Source organism: Manis pentadactyla, chromosome 15 (assembly GCF_030020395.1).
Source record: "Manis pentadactyla isolate mManPen7 chromosome 15, mManPen7.hap1, whole genome shotgun sequence".
NCBI classification, from domain to species: domain Eukaryota; kingdom Metazoa; phylum Chordata; class Mammalia; order Pholidota; family Manidae; genus Manis; species Manis pentadactyla.
This window is the reverse complement of record NC_080033.1, coordinates 15,406,428-15,425,203: the sequence shown is the minus strand read 5'-3', so window position 1 is coordinate 15,425,203 and position 18,776 is coordinate 15,406,428. Positions and strand designations below refer to the sequence as shown.

The following is an 18,776-nucleotide window of genomic DNA, read 5'->3' as shown; positions in this document are numbered from 1 at the left end:
GCCATTCAACTCAGAATATGGACATATAAAACAGACTTCCCAGGAAGTAACAACCAAGTAAGAACTGAAACTTATTAAAAAACAAAACTCTAAAACTTGAATAACTGGGCCCAAACATCTACTGGAAAAGGGCTTCTACAATTGTTAGGAAAATATAAAGAACTCAAAGCCAAGTAAATAACTGTGTAACATTAGTAAAGCTAATGTGTACTTAAACTGTGGTACAAATAATCACTGAAAGGCTAAACCTTTGTTACTCATCCAGCAGTTTACAAAGTGTTGTCATTAAAAAATAATATCCAACAGATGAGAACAAACAACTGTTATTTTAATTAAGATGTTAAAAGAAATAACTGGATGGCTTAAATTAGAAAAAGGGAAAACCATAGTTTAAAAGTGTAAATATTTTATGATGTAATTGCATATTTAATCTTAGAACTATATTAAAATTGTCAAGGAGATAACTCACAATTTTAAAAATTATATCTTTTATGTCTGTTTTCATTGAAATAACCTGGGATGTTGTCATCAGACTGGAAAAGCCTGCTGGTCTCCAGATTCTTATCTCTACCACTAATTTTAATTAAAAAGAACTAGAGCTCCTTGGAAAAATGATTGAGTCCACATTGGAGCAAACAACACAAGATACACCTCTGTAATCCTGAGTATCAGAAAGCAAAGACACTTCCTTAGTAAATGGCTCCTGGCAAGGGGGCACAGGAGCCAGCCTCAAAGGGCTTCACCCATGAAGAAGTGCTGAGAGAAAACTGGCTGTATCTGAAGCTAAATATACATTTACATTATGGCCCAGTAGTTCAATATGAATTCATATGCTCACAAAGTTTCAGTCTGTTCTTAAAAACTATGAACTTGTAATGATATTTGACAATCACACTATTAAATTTTTTCTCTGAAAATAATAGGTACTATAATTTTATATAATGTTATAGTTATATAAAGTTATAACTTCTATAACAAGGAGGCTTCCTATTTCCAAAACATCCACATATTAGGAAATATGGAACTATTTGGTACTAAATTGGTACTAAACATTAATAAAGAATGTTCAAGTTTTTCACTCACAGAGGTAAGAAACCTTATAGAGGTCTGAAAATACTTTGTGTTGGCAACAGCCTGAAACTGATAATCCACAATTAGGAGCAACGAGGGCTCCCACACATGGCTGATGGGACTGTAATTTGGTTCAACCATTTTGGAAAACTGGCTATATTTACCAAAGCAGAAGGGCTTCTGATTGGTTTAGTGATTAGCAGAAGACACTGGTTTTTAGAGAAATAACCTGTTTCAAAATAAGTATTTTCCTAGCTTTATTTTATAAAGGTCCTTTCTCACTAATCTACTGACAAATTACCTTTTGAAAAGGATAATAATTTTAAAGTGCTGGAAATATCCTCTATTATGATTTGGGTGGTGGGGACACATAATGGAAAATTTCATACACTACAGAGCTAAATGAGTTAATAATTTCCTTTTCTCTTATGGACAATAAATATCTCATCTCTTTATTGTATCAAAATGCTCTGAAATACTGTACAGGTCAAAAAGCATGATTAGTGTGAAAGAGGCATTTAACTATGGTATCAGTAATGGAAAAGACTGAGCAGTGAGCTTATTGTTTCTTTTAAAAAATGTTTACATATAATAAATGAATCATTTTAATGGTATAATTTGTTGAGTTTTGACAAATGTATTCACCCATGTAACCACCACACAATCAGGATATGAATATTCCCATCACCCTGGAAACTTCCTTTAACCCCTTCCCTTTGTGCCTTTTGATAAGAAACACCCTGTTCACAAGCTATAGTAATGAATGTTTCAGTGGAGTTAAAATGAACTATTTATATTCCTGTCTCTTCTACAGAAGAATTAAAAAGTGAAATTATTGAATGTTAAATAAAACAGATACATTTTTGCTTAAATAATAAATTAATCAAGTTATACAAGTAAGTCAAAAAAGTTTTAAAAAGGTCTGAGCTACTACTGTTTGAAGTTCACTTATATGAATGAAGGTCAGAAACAGGCAACTCCGACCTCTGTGATGGCTTTGGGCAGGCACTGTTCTGGAGGGATGGGGGAAGCCTTTGGGGTGCAAGAAATATTCTGTATCATGATCTGGGTGGTGAGTACACGAGGGTGAACAAATTGAAAAATTCATTAAGCTACTCACTGTTCTCTATGCAAGTTACAAGTTTTTAAAAAACAAAAAAACCACAATTCCATTATTTTTTAAAATCTATGTGTAGAAAAATGTTATTGGTGGTTCAATTTGGGTGGCAGAATGTTTCTACCTCTAACTGTAATTTCAACACACACACACACACACTTCATTATTTACACATTTCATTCCTGGTCTACTGCCTTTTTTCATCATGAAAGCCATAGGAGGGTCTGAAAAGAGGGAGGAGTTTCTCTGAGAGAACTGAACTATCCACTAGGAGTTGAGCTGGCAGGAAAAGCTTGGGGCCCAGCGGGTGGGGAAAGTTAATCCTGCTTTGGTTCACTACTGGCTCCTCTAAGAGAGTGCACTCCCTGCCTCACCTTGCTTGACATGGCTACTCCACCTCACCTGGTCCCCATGGCTGCAAGGTTCCAACTGAATGGTGGTGTGGCCAATGTGCTGACAAATGTGTGCCCTGAGGCCTGTGTTCAGTCCTGGCTCTGTAACCATGTGGGTCTGTGGTCTGGGAAAGCCAGTCACTTATAAATGAGAAGGCAGCATCACTGGATGCTATAACCACTGGTGAAAGTTGGATGAAAAACAGGATATTGACAGAGAACCTAAATAGCCACCCTCAAGATACTTATTAATTAAAAAAGGAAAAACAGTAAATCTACACTGGAGAAACCTGGCAGACATCACCTTAACCAAGTGATTAGTTAACATTGTAAGTGATGAGACAGATTAACACGTGCCCTCTGATATGATGTACTGAAGGACACAACATCCTTCTGTGGTATCCTGCCCAAAACGCATACCTGAATCTAATCATGAGGAAACATCAGACAAAACCATATTGAGTGACACTAGAGAAAATAACTGACCTGTACTCTTCAAAAATGTTGACTTCATGAAAGACAAAGACTGAGGAACCAATCCCGATTAAAGGACACTAAAGGAATATGCCAAGCAAAGGCAGCATGTGATCCTGAATTTGATCCTAGAATGAAGAAAGAAAACGTGCTATAAAACAACGTTGTTAGTTGACATCTGAATATGGACTATGATTAGATAATAGTATTAAATCAGTGTAAGTTGCCTGATTTTGAAAATTACATTATAATTAGATAGGAAAATGCTCTCATTCATAGGAAATACACACTGAAGTATTTTGGGGGTAAGAAACAACATGCCTATAATATGTAGAGAGAGTGATGATGTAAATGTGGTCTTGGCTGGGTGAACTTATATAAAGGATAGATAAGGGCCCACAATAATATTCCTGCAAATTTACCAAATAAAGTTTAATTTTTAAAAAATCTACAGCTTCAGTAGGTCTACAGATCCTGCCACCACCACCCTGAGAATCCAGGAATTTTTCTGCCCCTAGGTCAGGATGGAGTGAACTCCCTGTATTCCCAGAAGACAGATAAGGTGGCAAAAATTATAAAGGAGCAGCTAAGAGTCCAGAAAGAATAAGGGAATGGGTTGTCCATGTCCCATAACACAAAACAGCAGAATGCAGTAGGCTGGATCAATGTCCCTCCTATCCTAAGAGAACATGCCTGTCACACTGGCCTTCCCTGTCTGCCCCTTCACTCCTGTCTGTCTCCCTGAATCTTGGGGCCAACCCTTTTCCCACCATGCAACCATCGAGGGTCCCTGGAAAGAGTCTTGCTCAGCTTCTGGCTCAGGGATGATGCTATTTCCAGTTCCTATGAGTCTTTGCCCTGGCAAGAGGTCTGGGACCCTGGATGACTCCATCAGAAGGGATTCTTGTCCCAAGTTCCCCTCTCTGGGATCAGAGGGTGTTTTACCCGGCCTGCTAGACCCTCACAGCTCCATCTCTGAACAGGAACTCACCCTCAGCTGCAGTCCCAGGCAGGGCCTTCTATACATGTGACGAAGGTCCCATGGCCCTGTAGAGAGTCCTGCTGTCCAGTGAGGTGGCGGGACCCAAAGGTGTACAGGAGACTCAGGGAGCCTGAAGATAAGCACACCCCATGGTGAAAGTCATCCAACAGTCCTCACCAAATACTCTCTGGGGTGTAAGGGGAAGGAGCCTGCAGAGGACTTTGCCTGAGACATAGTTGAGTAATGACTGCTCTGGGTTTGGTGCAACAGGAACTTCTAGAAAGACCTGAGCCTGGGAGTCATTCAGGCAGAAGTTCAAAGCCAAGTAATTCCTCTAACTGACTGAGGAAATCTAGGCCAGACAAGTTACCTCCCTGGGCTTCAGGTTCCTGTAAAAAGAGAAACCTTATATGACATGACAAAGACAATTTTAAAAGCCCATCCTTAGAGGCTTTCCAAAAGTTATCTCATTTTTAACATATACTCAGGTTTGGTTGAAAGGGCTTAAATTATGAGAAGCAAAAGACACCTTCATCTCTCTTATCACTTAGGAAATTACAAGGGCTTTAGAAACTCTGTGCCAGAAATGGGACTGAAGACCAAATATATATTTATTATAAATCACAGTATCACACAGAATAAATTAAGGGCAGAAAACAGTAACTGGGTGCATATGGTGAAACTATGGAGAATTTTTTTTCAGTTTCCTTCAACAATGAAGTAAAAACTGTTTAGTAGTTTTCATTAAAAAGCAGATTATTTTTCTTCTAGAGGAGCCCATATGCACACAGCAAAGTCATGGTGCCACATGCTCTGATTAAGTAAGGAAATGTAAAAAACAAGGTTCTCTTCCTCCCTCAGCCCCAAGTTCTCCCCCAAACAGCACCTCTGGGGAGAATCTAATGAAGGATGAAGTCAACCATTATTTTTCTTGGTAAAGTCAGTCTTGGTACCACCATGCAGTCAGGCCCCTAATAGCAGCCATCTGAAGGACCACCATCTCCTTTTTACCCATGTGATTGTAACTCACACATCTTTATCACCAGTCCCTAACATTTTAACTCAAAAGCCTTATGTTACCACATAAATACCATCATCTGGAAACTCTCAGGCACAAATTTAAAACCAGATGGATCATGTATTTCTTCTTGCCACTCACAGAACTGAACTTAGTATCTCTTCCCTCATCCTGTTCTTCTTCTTTGGGTCACAGCCTTTGTCTCCTGAAACTGCATAACATGTTTTGAAATTCTGGCAGGTTGTCTCACTACTTATTTTTCAGAAATATCCTTGTTGATAATGTTAGCTAACAATGCTTAATCTACATATATTGATTTAAAAAAAATCAGATTATTCTGTTTTCCTTTTTTGGCTTTTTTAACTCATTAATTTCTCCTTTTATATTTATTGATTTCTTCTGCTTTTCATATATACTCTCTAGCTTCCTCAATTAAATATTTAATCATGACAGAAAATTAAACCACAGAAAATTACCCACAGTTCAGTATTACTGAGCTGGAGACACTATCCCACATCTCATCTGGCTTTTTCCATTTTGATTTTTAAAATAAACAATATGATTCACTGTCATAGAATAAATGAAACCACGACTTAAGTTCTTAACACTTAAGTACCATGTCATCAAGTTTTGATAGTCCTACCACATTTCTATATCTTATTTCTTTTCCTTCTCCAGCTCCCAATCCTTCATTGCTAGAGCACTGCAAAAATTTATCTGGCCCAGAGTGGGCCACTACAGGTCTCCTGTCTCTGTGGGTCATTTTGTCACATTAAGGTAGAGCAAGGAAATGGGACAAGGGTCATGCCATCATAAAATCTACTTAGCCTGTGAAAAAGACCCAGCTTATTCTTTAACATGACCTTTATGTTATTCTCCCCCCTCTTCACCAGTCACCTTAATCAATTAAGGAACACTGTAACCAGGACAAGAGACAGACCTCTGGAGTGTAAACAAACCTACATGGGTAGAAAATGCCAAGATCTGGATCAACACGGTCACCTAAATAACCCTACTCTTAAGACAAAACTTAAAAGGAATAATTAGCCATCTGTATGCACCATGCCTTATGCCGATCCCTATCCAGAAGACCCCACAAAGCCCCAAACCCTAAACCTTTAAAGCGCACCTCCTCTCTGAGGTGCCCACACTTCCCCTTTGAGTGCATCCTCTGCTTAAATATTTTCTTGCTGCATAAGCCTAGTGCACTTTATATCTAAATTCTTCAAGGCAAAGACAAGAACTCACTGACATCCACCACCAGTGGGGTCTTTTTCACTTTGCTATTTCATTCAGCCTACAAGCCTTTAGTGCAAGTCTTTCTCTCTGTTTTCTCTCCAACAAGTAGGGAAGTGGCTCGGGAACCTCAGAGTAGGGAGGGGCTTGCACTCTCCTGCCACCCGGGTGACCCACGTGGAACCTTAGCCGTTCAATCTTGTTCTTTCGCAGCCTGCCTGAAAGTCTCCTTTTCCTTTCCTTTAGAAAGCTCTCAAATTATAAACTCACTCCATCTAGTGCTCCAAGGGTCCCCCAAGTTCTGTGGTGGTTGGGATGTAGTTCCCACACCGTGCAGATCAAGTGGACAATGTCAGGTGACTCTGGCTTTAGGACTGGCAAGGGATTTACCCGATGCTGAGCAGGAGTTCAATGAACTTTCCTCTTCTGTCTCTGTTCTTCCTTGCCGTTTACCACCTACAAGGCTGCACAAATAAAAAGGCCATTTTTCCTGGCACTATGCAACTCTGACACTTGCTGCTACGCTCACTTGAATGGACTCCTTTCTTGCTTGCGCTGTTTGGACCTGTTCTCAAATTCTTTCCCAAACAGAGTCTAAAGCCCTCCCTCCCCTGTTATGGCTGAAGTTTCACCTAGCCGGCAGGAGAGACCTCCCCAGACAGGACAGCCTTTCAACAACATGATCTGACAACTCTTTATCTGTAACTAGTCAATCTCCCAAGATGTTCTCTGTGCTATTTAGAAGGTCTGAGCTCTGGCTCATGGTCTAATTTGACATTTTAACCAGCCTTTTACATTTCCAATGTGCAGCTCCTATTTTATATGTAAATAAGACACACCATTATATTTGTACTGATAGTTACATGGGGGATAAAGGAAAGTTCCAACTAATACATGTAGAAAGAATGATGAATTAGAAAATCACCATTTGGCAATCATAACAGTACTAATTGATTCAGGCAAGAATCATTAATGGATATTAACACTCGTGAATAAAAGTCTGAGGTATTTACATAGCTTCAAACTATTTTCCCGTAAGATACTTATTAACACAACTTTATAGTGGAATACCTTGGTGGACATGACTTTAATCAAGTGACCAAAACTGACATTACCAGCATTACGACAAACCAACACCATGCCTCTCCTGATACAGTATATTGACACAATGTTACTATATTAATACAATGTTACTTCTGTGGTATTCCTGTCAAAAATGTACATGACTCTAATCATGAGGAAAAATCAGAAAAACTCAAACTGAAAGACACCCTATGAAAATAACTGGCTTGTACACCTCAACATGTCAAAGTCCAAGAGGCAAAAAATGACTGAAAAAGTATTCCAAATTGAGAGTCCAAAGAGAGAGGACAACTAAAAGCAACATGTAATCCTGGATGAGAATCTTGGACCAGAAAAAACATTCCTCTAAAGAACATTACTGGGACAACTGGAAAAACCTAAATAAGGTCTGTGGATTATGTTACTACTATTATAGTAATAATACTCTTTCAATAGTGTGATATAATGAGTCATAAGAAATACATATGTGGTCATTCAGATGACCACATATGTATTTCCCAGTTTATGTCTGGTCTTCGTCCACAGTTCCTGAAAACACTGCAGTCTTAAAGGTGAAACGAGTGTTTGTCATGTTATTGAGAGACTACCCCCATCCAAGGGCGAGGAATGAAGGTTACATCAGGCAATGGCCAATAATTTAGTCAATCATGACTATGCAATGAAGCCCTCACAAAAACCCCTAAGAGGAGCTTACCGCTCTCTTGCTTTGCCTGCTCTGCTTGGCTGGATCTCAGTTGGGGAGAGCATCTATGCTTGGGGAACCAGACCACCTCCACGTGCCACTGAGCTAGGCCCCAAGCTCCACGAGGACAGAAGCTCCTTTATTTTGGACCTTGCCCTTTGTATCTGTCAACTTGTATCCTTTACAGTATCCTTTATTAAACTGGTAAACGTGTTTTCCTGAGTTCTGAGAGCTGCCTTAGCAGTAATAATCCTAACAAGGCAGTTGTGGGAACCTCCAATCTATAGCCAGTAGGTCAGAAGCACAGGTAACTGCCTGGGGCTTGTGACCAGTGTCAGGATTTGGGGATGAAGGGCAGTCTTGAAGGATGGAGCCCCTAATCTGGGGAATCTGGTGCTGTCTCTGGGCAGGTAGCATCAGAATTGAGTTCTTGGACACACTGCTGGTGTTTGAGAATTGCTTGGTGTTAGTGGGAAGATCCCCTCCCATATGCTTACATACACTGGAATCAGGTCTGGGAACCTGAATGGAATTATACTACTATTACTGCTGTGTATAATATTAATATTGTTATATATATTTGTAGGAGGAAAAGACTATACCTTGTAAATAGTAATACCATTTGAGTGTTAACTTTCTTACTTTGATAATTACATTGTAGTCATATAAGAAAATGTCCTTTCACTCAGGACACTCACATTAGGAGTAAAGGGCCATCATGTTTGCAACTTACTATCAAATGGTTCAGAAAAAAAAAAAATTAATATATATATATATAGCAAGAAAATGAAGTTATATGCACATAAAAGGAAAATTTTAACAATGCAGAATCTGGGTGAGACTGTAATAGGAATTTTTGTACTATTCTTGTTTTTCTACGTCTGAAATTATTTGAAAACAAATACCCCTAAGTTTGTAGAAAGGAGAAGATGGGAAGAGCTATGAGTCAAAGGTTAGTAGCTTTCTGAGATAGGTTGGATGTGAGGGACAGAGGCTTCTCTGCCCCAGAGTAAACCTACCAGATCTTCCAGGTTCCCAGAGAAAGACTCCTCTCAGAAAACCCATTTGCTGAGCCACTGTGTCAAGGCCCCAGGGCAGGCAGTCCCTAAAGAGGCTCTTTTTCAAGAGGCCTTATTCACGTCTCTGCTGCCAATGGTCAGTCTCCAAAGAATAAGATATTTCGACCAGAGGGCCCAGATCCCTCCAAACTACCTAGAGAAGAGCCATCTCAACTTGTTGATGTCATTAATAGGACCCTGACTCCAAGTCCACCCAAAACCCTGGGACTTCCAGAGGGAATAACACAAAAGAGTTATCTCAAATAGCCAAGCCAAGGCTACATAATTTTGACCTGGTGTTTGTCTGGTTTCAGAATTTCTGACAAAACTTCTCCATGGTATAAATGTTTTGGCTTCAGATTATTTCTATTTAATTCAAGTTCAAAAAAATAGACAAAACTAATCCATTGTATTAGACCCAGAGGTGGCAGCGGGTATTGGCTGATAACGAAGCTTTCAGGATGCTAGAGATGATACACACCTTGATTTAAGTTTTGTTTACATGGTTCTCTGCAATGTAAAAATTCATTGAGACATACCCCTAAGATAAGCATATGTGACTATATGTGTGTTATACCCTCATAAAAGAATATTTAATGATCTGGAAGAATGTTAGTTGTATAAATAAAATAATCCGAATTTAAACTTAAAAATTTTTTTCACACAGAGTCACATACTGCCTCCCCTGCACCCCACTATCATGTATGAATGTCCTACTTAATTTAGGTTCAAAAACAGGCAAAATGAATCTGTGGTGTTAGAAGTTGAGACAATGGTTCCCCTTGGCTGGGTAGTGACTGGGAGGGTGTATAATGAGGGCTTTTGCAGAGCTACAATGTTCTGTTTTCTGATCCGAGCACATTACCCAGGTGTGTTCCCCTTGTGACAATTTATTGAGCTGTATATTTATGTACATTTTTGCATGTATCTTATATCTCAATAAAAGGTTTATGTTAAAAAATTTTTAAAGAAAAATTCTTTGCTCCCAAGCCTGGCACTGACTGCAGTGTAGGTGATGAAGGAAAATAGCTAGAGGAAAAAAATGCCCTAACTCCTTACTCAAGCTCATGACTTCTGCTTCAAAACAACTGTCTTTGATTCTGTGCAAATGAAAAACAGGTTATCATCTGCTCTATAAATGAAAGCTTGACATGTACAGCTTCTGAAAGTGTTACCTGCTTACCTCTTGGTGTCCTTTTTTTCTTAAAATGTTACAGTCATTGTGTTTTGTCTGAAGACTACATAAGGATCAAATATAATACTTTAAAAATAATTAAAATATCATTTTGAAAAAAAAATATCATTTTGGCATTTCACCCTTTCATTAAACTAATGGTCAAAATCTTATTTCGATTTTATTTGTAATAATTTGTCAGCTCATCTTAATCTCCAATAGTTTGACTTTAATTTCAGTGAAGAGTAGTTTCTAAAAGGAGCTTTAATTTTGTGTGTGGGGGGGAGGGGGTATCTTTATTGAATTGTTCTACCAGGGTTTTATAAGGAACAGATTCGGAGGTCAAATGTGCTATGCCTAAAAATACAGAATAAGGCAAAAAGATTATTAGAACACAGTAACTTCCAGATCCAGTTTCTTTTCCCTATGTGATTTCCTTCTTTCTTTTTTTTTCCTTCAGCCTTATAGAGATGTAAGCGATATGTAACATTGTATGAGTTTACAGTGCAAAATGATTATCACCACAGGGTTAGTTAACACCTCCACCATGTCACATGGTTACTTTTCTTGTGTGTGTGGTGAGAATGGTTTTTAAATTGAACCTAGATAAAAGTATTTTCCAAATGCTCTCAAAGTTTGCTCCCTCAGCCAAATCTTTTACAATATCAGTTTAGATACTTACTCAGTAAACTCTTTGTTTTCTAACCACAGGCAAGGTCACATCCATCCTAGCTGCCATGAAGTCGGAATAGATTTGCAGAAACCAGCCTTACTCTCGGGATGCTGTCACAGATGGACATGTCATTACCTTTGCCAGAAAGAACCTTAAAGAAAACATTAGAAGAATTATGCATTAAATCCTTGGCAAAAACAACAGTAATAACATGTTACTTTAGGTAAGTTTAACATTTGATCCCTTCAATGCACTTTGATTAATGTGAGGAAAAATAAAAAAGGGGGAGAGAGGTTTCAAAACGAGTTTTGAGATGGTCTTTGGCCCTGAGGGACTAGACCAAACTGGCTGCTCATCAGCTGAGGTACGTCACATGAGTGAGGTGTGTTCCCATTACGCAGGGCTGCAGCTTCAAATCCTTGATTCCCCTATCCCGGACCTGAACACCAACACCATTAAACCTTCTCATCATAGAGATACATGGTGTCCCCAGTCTACAAACCCCCGGGGTCCTTTTAGTCCCTGATATCCCCAAATATCCAAGTATCAAAGCTCACTAATTCATTCTGATTGCCTAACAGTAGACTACACATATCTCCAGTAACATCACAAGCCTAACCCCCACAAGCCTACGTCCCCCACAACTACTGACAGTCCCAATCGCTGACCCCCATTGATTCCTCTATTCCCTATTCCTTGATCTACAAAAGTCCAATCGCTAATACCTTCAGATCCTCCCATCGGTGACCTAAGGGAAGTCTTCATCACTGACGGCCTAAAGCACTTTTCCAAACATTGGTTCCCTCACTAAACCTCAAAGTTTCCATAATCGCCAGTTCCAGGTACCCAAACAGAACTTGGAACCGCCAATCACTGACCCCTTCAGGCTTCTGTACACTTAGCCCTAATGCCGTTCAAGCCAGCGTCTTTGAAGAACCCCACTTGGCCCCTGGACCCCTGAAGACGACCAAAAACTGACCCCATGCACTCTGCCAATCAAGAAAGCAAGAACCCTTATTTATTGATTCCCACATACTCCCAACCCATCTTCTTCACGATACTGCCAATGACTCCCACAAACCTCTGCCCGCCACCACAGACGACCCCCACCGAGGCTCAGACGCCCACTTAACCCTTCAGTCCCCTTGTCTCTGACTCTTACGAGCACCCATAACTGACCCAGTCGGGCCACCGTAGTCGACCGATTACCATCCTACAGAGGTCCTGAATTTTGACTGTTCCTCACGGTGACTTTGCCCATTTTTCTTGGATGCGCGACCGTAACCCCAAATTGTTCTCCGTACCATGCCGCCTCACGACGCTACAAACTTCCTAGCGCGAAAGGCCGGTGCGCAGACTCAGTCGCGACTTCGAAGCCGTCGGCCGCCACCTGGCAACCTTCCGGAGAACAGGATTCTGGGTTCCTGAATTTTAATGAGACGTGATGACCCCGCCCTATTGGCGATGCGTTTGTAGGGGCGGTCTTGCTTACGTCTGTTCCGTACAGCGGATGACCGGGGCCTTTCCTAAACCGGAGGATTGGGCTGTTTTAGGGCGGGGAGAAGCATGCGCTCCTGGGTCCCTAACACAGCCGCTGCTGCTGCTTTTCCATCTCAGAAACCCAAACCTGTGACCAATATGACGGACCTCGAAGCTGAACTTTGTCTCCAGAAGCGCAAGTAGTGAGGTAAGATGGCCGCGTACATGTATACCAGTTTTTACAGGAAATGGGCGCGGCCATCTTCTCAGAGGAGCTCCTGTAAAGCCAGGTAATTCTTTTTCTGGTTCAGTTGTAGGGGCTGGAGAGCAGCAAAGGAGGGAGGCTCTTCCCTTGAGAGCCGGAGGCCCACTGAGGAAGGACAAAGACAGCGGAGAGGAAGAGCTGCGGAAAGCGGGGACTTACGTTAGGTGACTTTAGCCGATTTAAGACAAGGATGTGAATACCGGCCGTTTATTTCGCAGGTAGGAGATGGGGAAGTGCGAGGGGATGGACGGAAACCAGGACAGAGTGCACCAATGAGATTACCCCTGTGAGCAATGGGTTCTTAGTCCGATGGGGAACCATAGTAGATGTGCAGAAACCACCTCCAGGTTGTCCCACACGTGGGCCGATGAAACTTAGATACTTACACATCATCTTCCTGTTTCCCACTTTTGAGCGCTACTGAAGGGACCTTAAAGCACCAGCACTTACAGCCTGCCTCATGGTCAGGCCTCAGGCAGCGTCTGTAGGTGCCTGCAAGGAGAAGCCAGCTGTCGGCACAAGGGAATGGTGAGTGCCCAGGGAAGCGGCGGGCTATCGACAGCCTTTAACAGTCCTGCTTGTTTAATACCATCAGAGCAATGCCCTACACATCACAGTCATTGGAACAGCTCTAGAAATGGTTGCCTTATGAAACTACCTTTTTAAAAACCACAACTCCTGTTGGTTGTCATACCAACTGGTATAACAGTTGACCTTCAAAATGGCTCCCAATGACTCCTGTCCTGGTAACCACAACCTTGGGTAGTCTTCTTCCATATTGCATCAGGGCTGGTCTGTGAGGCTAGTAGAATACAGTAGAAGCAATGGCATTTTACTTACGAGTTTAGGTTCTAAATAACATCTTGGCTTCTGCCTTGGAGGTGCTTGCTCTCCCTCTCAAATAACTACGTACTCAGGGAGAAGTTAACTGCCGTGCAATGAGGACACCGAGACAGCCTATGGAGAGGCCCATGTAGCAAGGAGCTGAGACCCAACAGCCAGGGAGGAACTGCTGCCCTCCTATATCCAAGTGGGTTGTCTTGGAAGCCGATTCTGCAGCCCCCACTAACAGATCGACTGCAACCACATGAGGGATTTACAACTATGCAGCTAGCAGCTCCCAGATTCTTGACCTATAGAAATTGTGTAAGATACTAAATATTTGCTTTAAGCTTCTGAGCTTGGGAGTAATTTGCTATGCAGCAATAGATAACTTTAGTGCTGTGGTAAAAATGCTGTAACTGATACTCGTAGATTCCTTAATTTCCTAAACTTGTGAGGTTGTTCTGTCAAATTGGGATTATTAGCAGTTTCCTCTCCTACATGATGGAGAAATTAAATGCCTGTGGCTCTGCTAGATTTTAAACATTTAATAAAGAGTTTAAGAGTCTTGCTTCATTGGAATTAATACAAGTGGCTTATGTGACAGTGATTTGAAGTGATTACAGTGATTAATGAAAATGACCATTTGTAGAGTGCCTGTTACATGCCTGGTCTGTTACTGGTCAGCTGCCTTCAAGAACTGCTCTCATTCTACAAAGGCAAAGGGAAAGAGAGCCTTAGAGGGATTTGTGCTGGGGATTAAATGCTCTGCCTCAGAAGTGATACATGATGGCATTTCCTCTCACTCTTTGAATAGTCCCCCAACCACATGACAGAAATACAATCCTACCGTAAGCATGGAATGGGGAGTGCTAGAAATATATAGGGAACAACATTAAAGAAGGCCACAAACACTGTGAGAACAGTGTTATCATCACTGTCCTACAGAAATTGCATCCCAGAGGTGAGGTGACCTGTCCATAGTCTCTTAGTCAGTAAGTAAAAAAAAGGAATCAGCCAGGTATGTCTGTTTTGTACAAAGGTAAAGGATTATCACTGTCGGCCTCCTCCCCATCTCCCACCCGCAGACAGAGGAGGCAACGTGATGAGATACCGAAGACCTGAGTAGGCCAGCCAGGGGACTCAAGGCATACCAGCTCAAGAGTGGTGCTGGAAAGGCGCCTCTCATATTTACTGATCAGGCATCACATTTTTGAGTGGGTTAACAAGTTTCTAGACACAATGATTAAGATGCTTTACTACAGGAATGTAATTGGCCCCAGGTCACTGGGGCAAGTCATCCTTGTCGCCAGGCAATGAGGGGGTAGAGATAACAAGAAACAGATCTCGGTTTAGATTTAGTGACCTGCGGCATGCACCACAGATAACAAGGAAGGCAAACAATTCCAATAGAAACAGAATGATCTATGGATGGCAACCTACATTTCCCCCGTTTTTAAATTAAAAAGGAAGAGAAGTCCGTTATTCGACCGCAGCTTGGTAAAGGGGCAACAAGAAATGCCTCGTCTGGGGGGGTGAAGTGCTAAGTTGACCCCCTCATCTCTCGACCCGTTGAACCCCGTGACTGTGCCTGTCTTAGGTTGTTCCTCCCGTGAGGAATCTTACCCGTCTCTGGCTAGCCAGTCATCTCTTGGGGCCTTACAGGGAATAAATGCGATAGAGCAAAGAGGCATACAAAAGATTTATGCAAACACTTTGTCATCTCCTTAATTGCTGCGGAATTTAAAAATATACAGTGATCTGTCACACAGACTCTCAAGAAGATAACATGCAATTATTAATTTTTTGCCATGACTTCTTGAAATATAGCATATGCATGAATTGGCTTTATTAAGCCAGCAATTAGATGGCGCACCCATGCTACCAAAACGGGAAGGCAAATGCATAAAAGAAGTAGGCCTACAAGTATTGGCCATAGCCAGTGAAACCAAGAGAACCAACCAGGTAATCCAGGTAACTGTGAAAACTTATCAATAATATGGTGAATATCATCCAACTGGTTTTGAATTGTCTGTGAAAAATCAGATATATTAAAACAACACATTCCAGGAAATTGTTCACAGTCCAAATGTTCTTTCAACAACAAATAGTCTATGGTAGCACGATTCTGAAGCACTGCCACTCGAACTTCTCCAAGTTCCTGATTAAGTTCCGACAGTATGGAAGCAGTCAGATTTGTAGTTTTGCTGTAGGCACAGGACAGCGTAGATATTTCCTTCTGCATTCTTACAATGAGTCCTGGTACAGGCAATACAAACGCAGCTGCGACTGCAACGGCAACAGGGTCCAACAATTTCAAGTTGTCATCACAATCTGGAGGCAGGACTCGGGTCACTCTTCGGTGTTTAAATCCAGGATGATCTATAAGGGCTGGGAGAATACGTCCTATACCACAGACGCCTTGATAATGTGAGGAAAAGGCTTGATAGGTTTTGTTATCACACAAAAACACCCAGCCATTTGGGAGTCTATATCCATATGGCCATCGATACATATACAACTAGAAACTATAGTAGTGCTAACTGGTAAATTCAGTTGAATTTCTCGAATAAGAATCTTGGGGGCTAAAGTAATATTTATTCCAGAAATATTAGTAAACCCTGAAAAGGGGAGTCCTCTGCCTATCAAATTCTTCCTTAAGATTCCACTAATAGAGGAATCACCTGCTACACAAAAAGATGTCTTGTTAAGCCCTTGATTAGCCAATTGCAACCACATATTGGGTGAAGAATACTCATTCTCGGCAGTTAGTGAAATATCCAAATAAACATAACTACTTTTATATATTTGATCAGGGCTTCCCTTCTGGAATTTTTCACAAGACTAATTGCCAATATCATTCCGGGTTAAAACTGTCTTATAAATATCATAGCGGGTATTGTCTCTTTTAGACTGATCAGTAGCATTATCCCAACCAAGTTTCCCTCTCTTTCTGTCTATATATTTCATTACCATCTTTTTTCCAAATCACTGGGCCTACAGGAGTTGAACAAGTGGAGATACAATAAAGTACTACTCCCCGGCTGAAGTACGGAGGACTGCTAATACTAGCAGTAATAGTACAGGCCTGGGTTATGTATATGTGTATAAAGATTAGAATCAAAAACTTCATTATCATGTAGGGATCCTCCAGTGACGGAACCGGTTGAGGGACATCACCTGGGACAGCCATCTCAGATGGCGATGTTGCTGGGAGTTCCTCTTTATAGCGTATCTTGATCTGCTTTCTAGGCAGCCAGATCAAGCGTTGGTCCTCTGTAATGACACAAACAAACCCTTTGCCCTACACCTTAATATGACCTTCATACCATTGTGAAGAACCTATTGGAGACCACCATACAGGAACTGCTGCTGCTTTCGAAAAAAAATAGTTAGAAAAATGAACTTCCATAGCTGATTGTCTGTCACCCTTTGAAAGACCAAAATTAAGGAAGGATATGTAAAGCATGTGTTAATCATTGATTTGCAGTTAATTTTATCATATAGGGCAGTAACCCCCCTTTTTGTTTTAAAAAATAATGCTTAAGAGTAGGATGGCAATGTTCAATTAGAGCTTGGCCTGTAGAATTGTATGAAATACCTGTTTTATGAGTGATATTATATAGCTGAAAAAAAATTTTTTTAGTGTAGAGGAGAGGTAAAGTGGAGCATTGTCAGTCAGCTTAAGAGAAAAAGCTTAAAACATTTTGTCAGCAACATTTGAAACAAAAAGCTACAAAATCGTCTTCTTTAGTTTACATAATCTTATGTAACCAATACTTGTTCTGCTGAAATCTAGTTCTTTACTAGTTTAGGAGTAATAAAACAGTTACTTTAAATGACAAAAGACTTACAAATGACAATGGTTAAAGACTTGATGAGAACTTACATAAGATAGTTGACATAAGAAAATTTGGATATTTTTGTAACATAAAACATTCAGTAACAAAGTTTAGCATCATTCCTTTTGACAGTGCTTTCTAGGTAAATATATATGAGATAAATAAGCCAAATTAGCCAAATATTTTCCCAATGAGGAGAAAAAATTCTTCTGACATGTTCCAGGGGCCCTCTGGAAAATATCAGAGTTAACTAGAGGTAAAAGCACCTTTTTGAATTTGATTTTGGAAAGTTGTCAAAAGAAAGTTTCTTTGGCATTTGCTTAAATAAGATTATAGGTTGCCATGAAGTAATACTTATCTATTTAACTAGAATGACAACAAAATACTTCAAAGGCAGATACAGAAGTTTACACAGTTGTTAGCAAAGTTTAACTTTTAGTCTTTTAATATTACAATCTCATTTTCTTAAATACTCAAACACTTCATTGAGACTAAGCATGAGAAACTTTTGATAAAACAATTAGAAAACCTTTTGCAATCTTTCAACATTAAGAGCAGACTAACAGTTTAAGAAAACTTTGTTTTTTTAACTGAAAACAAAATTCTGATTTTGCTGTGTACTTGATATCAAGACCCACTTGCTTTAATTTCACATAGCATGACTATATCAATTTTTCCACAAGCTTTCTACAACTTTCTTTTTACCTTCAGTGTTCTCCCCCTTTAAATAAATACTTTAATTTAGAACAGTTACCTTCTTTTACCCTCAACAAAACGAATTTCCATTCTTTATACTTTCTCTTATTAAAACACACATCTTTAGCATACCGAATTATTTTCCTTATTATATTAAGTAGTTTTCATTAGAACTTAAAACCATTTGATACTTTAACTTTCAGTGAACACTGAAAAATAGGCCACTGTAAACTGTTACACTAGCATTCTTCAGATTGATACATCTATGAACATATATTATCATTTTTGGAAATGTGCTTTACAGCACAATTTCTCATTAGGCACAAAATATATCTATATAACTTAGCAAACTTTAAGAACTTTGGTTACCACAAAAAATCTCAGGCTGTTTGCATATACATACACTGTTATACATTAATACAGTATTATTAAGATGTTTATTTGCTACACTTGTTTACTTATTTTTAGCAACCATGCTAGATTACTTTCAAAACTTTTACCAAACATTAGACAAAGTCAAGCTTTTCTTTAAGCATCTTCTTGAAATGTTTAACAGGTAACATCAACTTAAATGACTTTAGGTAAACTTTGGCAGCTGATAACTATAAGGATATGTCCATTTCAGTTAAACTTAAATTAACATTAATGCTTAATATTTTTTATTAGATTTTCTGAAAGTTTTAGAATGCCCAATTTTCACAAGCGCTTGTTT

General features: G+C 39.9%; 1 protein-coding gene across 6 annotated transcripts in view; it reads right to left on the bottom strand.

Moving 5' to 3' along the window:
• ZNF793 (zinc finger protein 793) overlaps positions 1 to 12,277 on the bottom strand; it is a 32,624-nt gene extending 20,347 nt beyond the window's left edge. Inside the window, exons 1-4 of one of the 6 annotated variants that reach the window (XM_057493497.1) lie at positions 11,686 to 12,034; positions 10,970 to 11,111; positions 4,046 to 4,166; positions 3,067 to 3,182 (exon numbers count right to left, since the gene is read on the bottom strand). The gene's annotated coding sequence lies outside the window, so the exon portion shown is untranslated. The other 5 variants (XM_036885816.2, XM_057493496.1, XM_036885821.2 and 2 more) reach the window with 5 other exon arrangements.
• Positions 12,278 to 18,776: the final 6,499 nt, after the last annotated feature.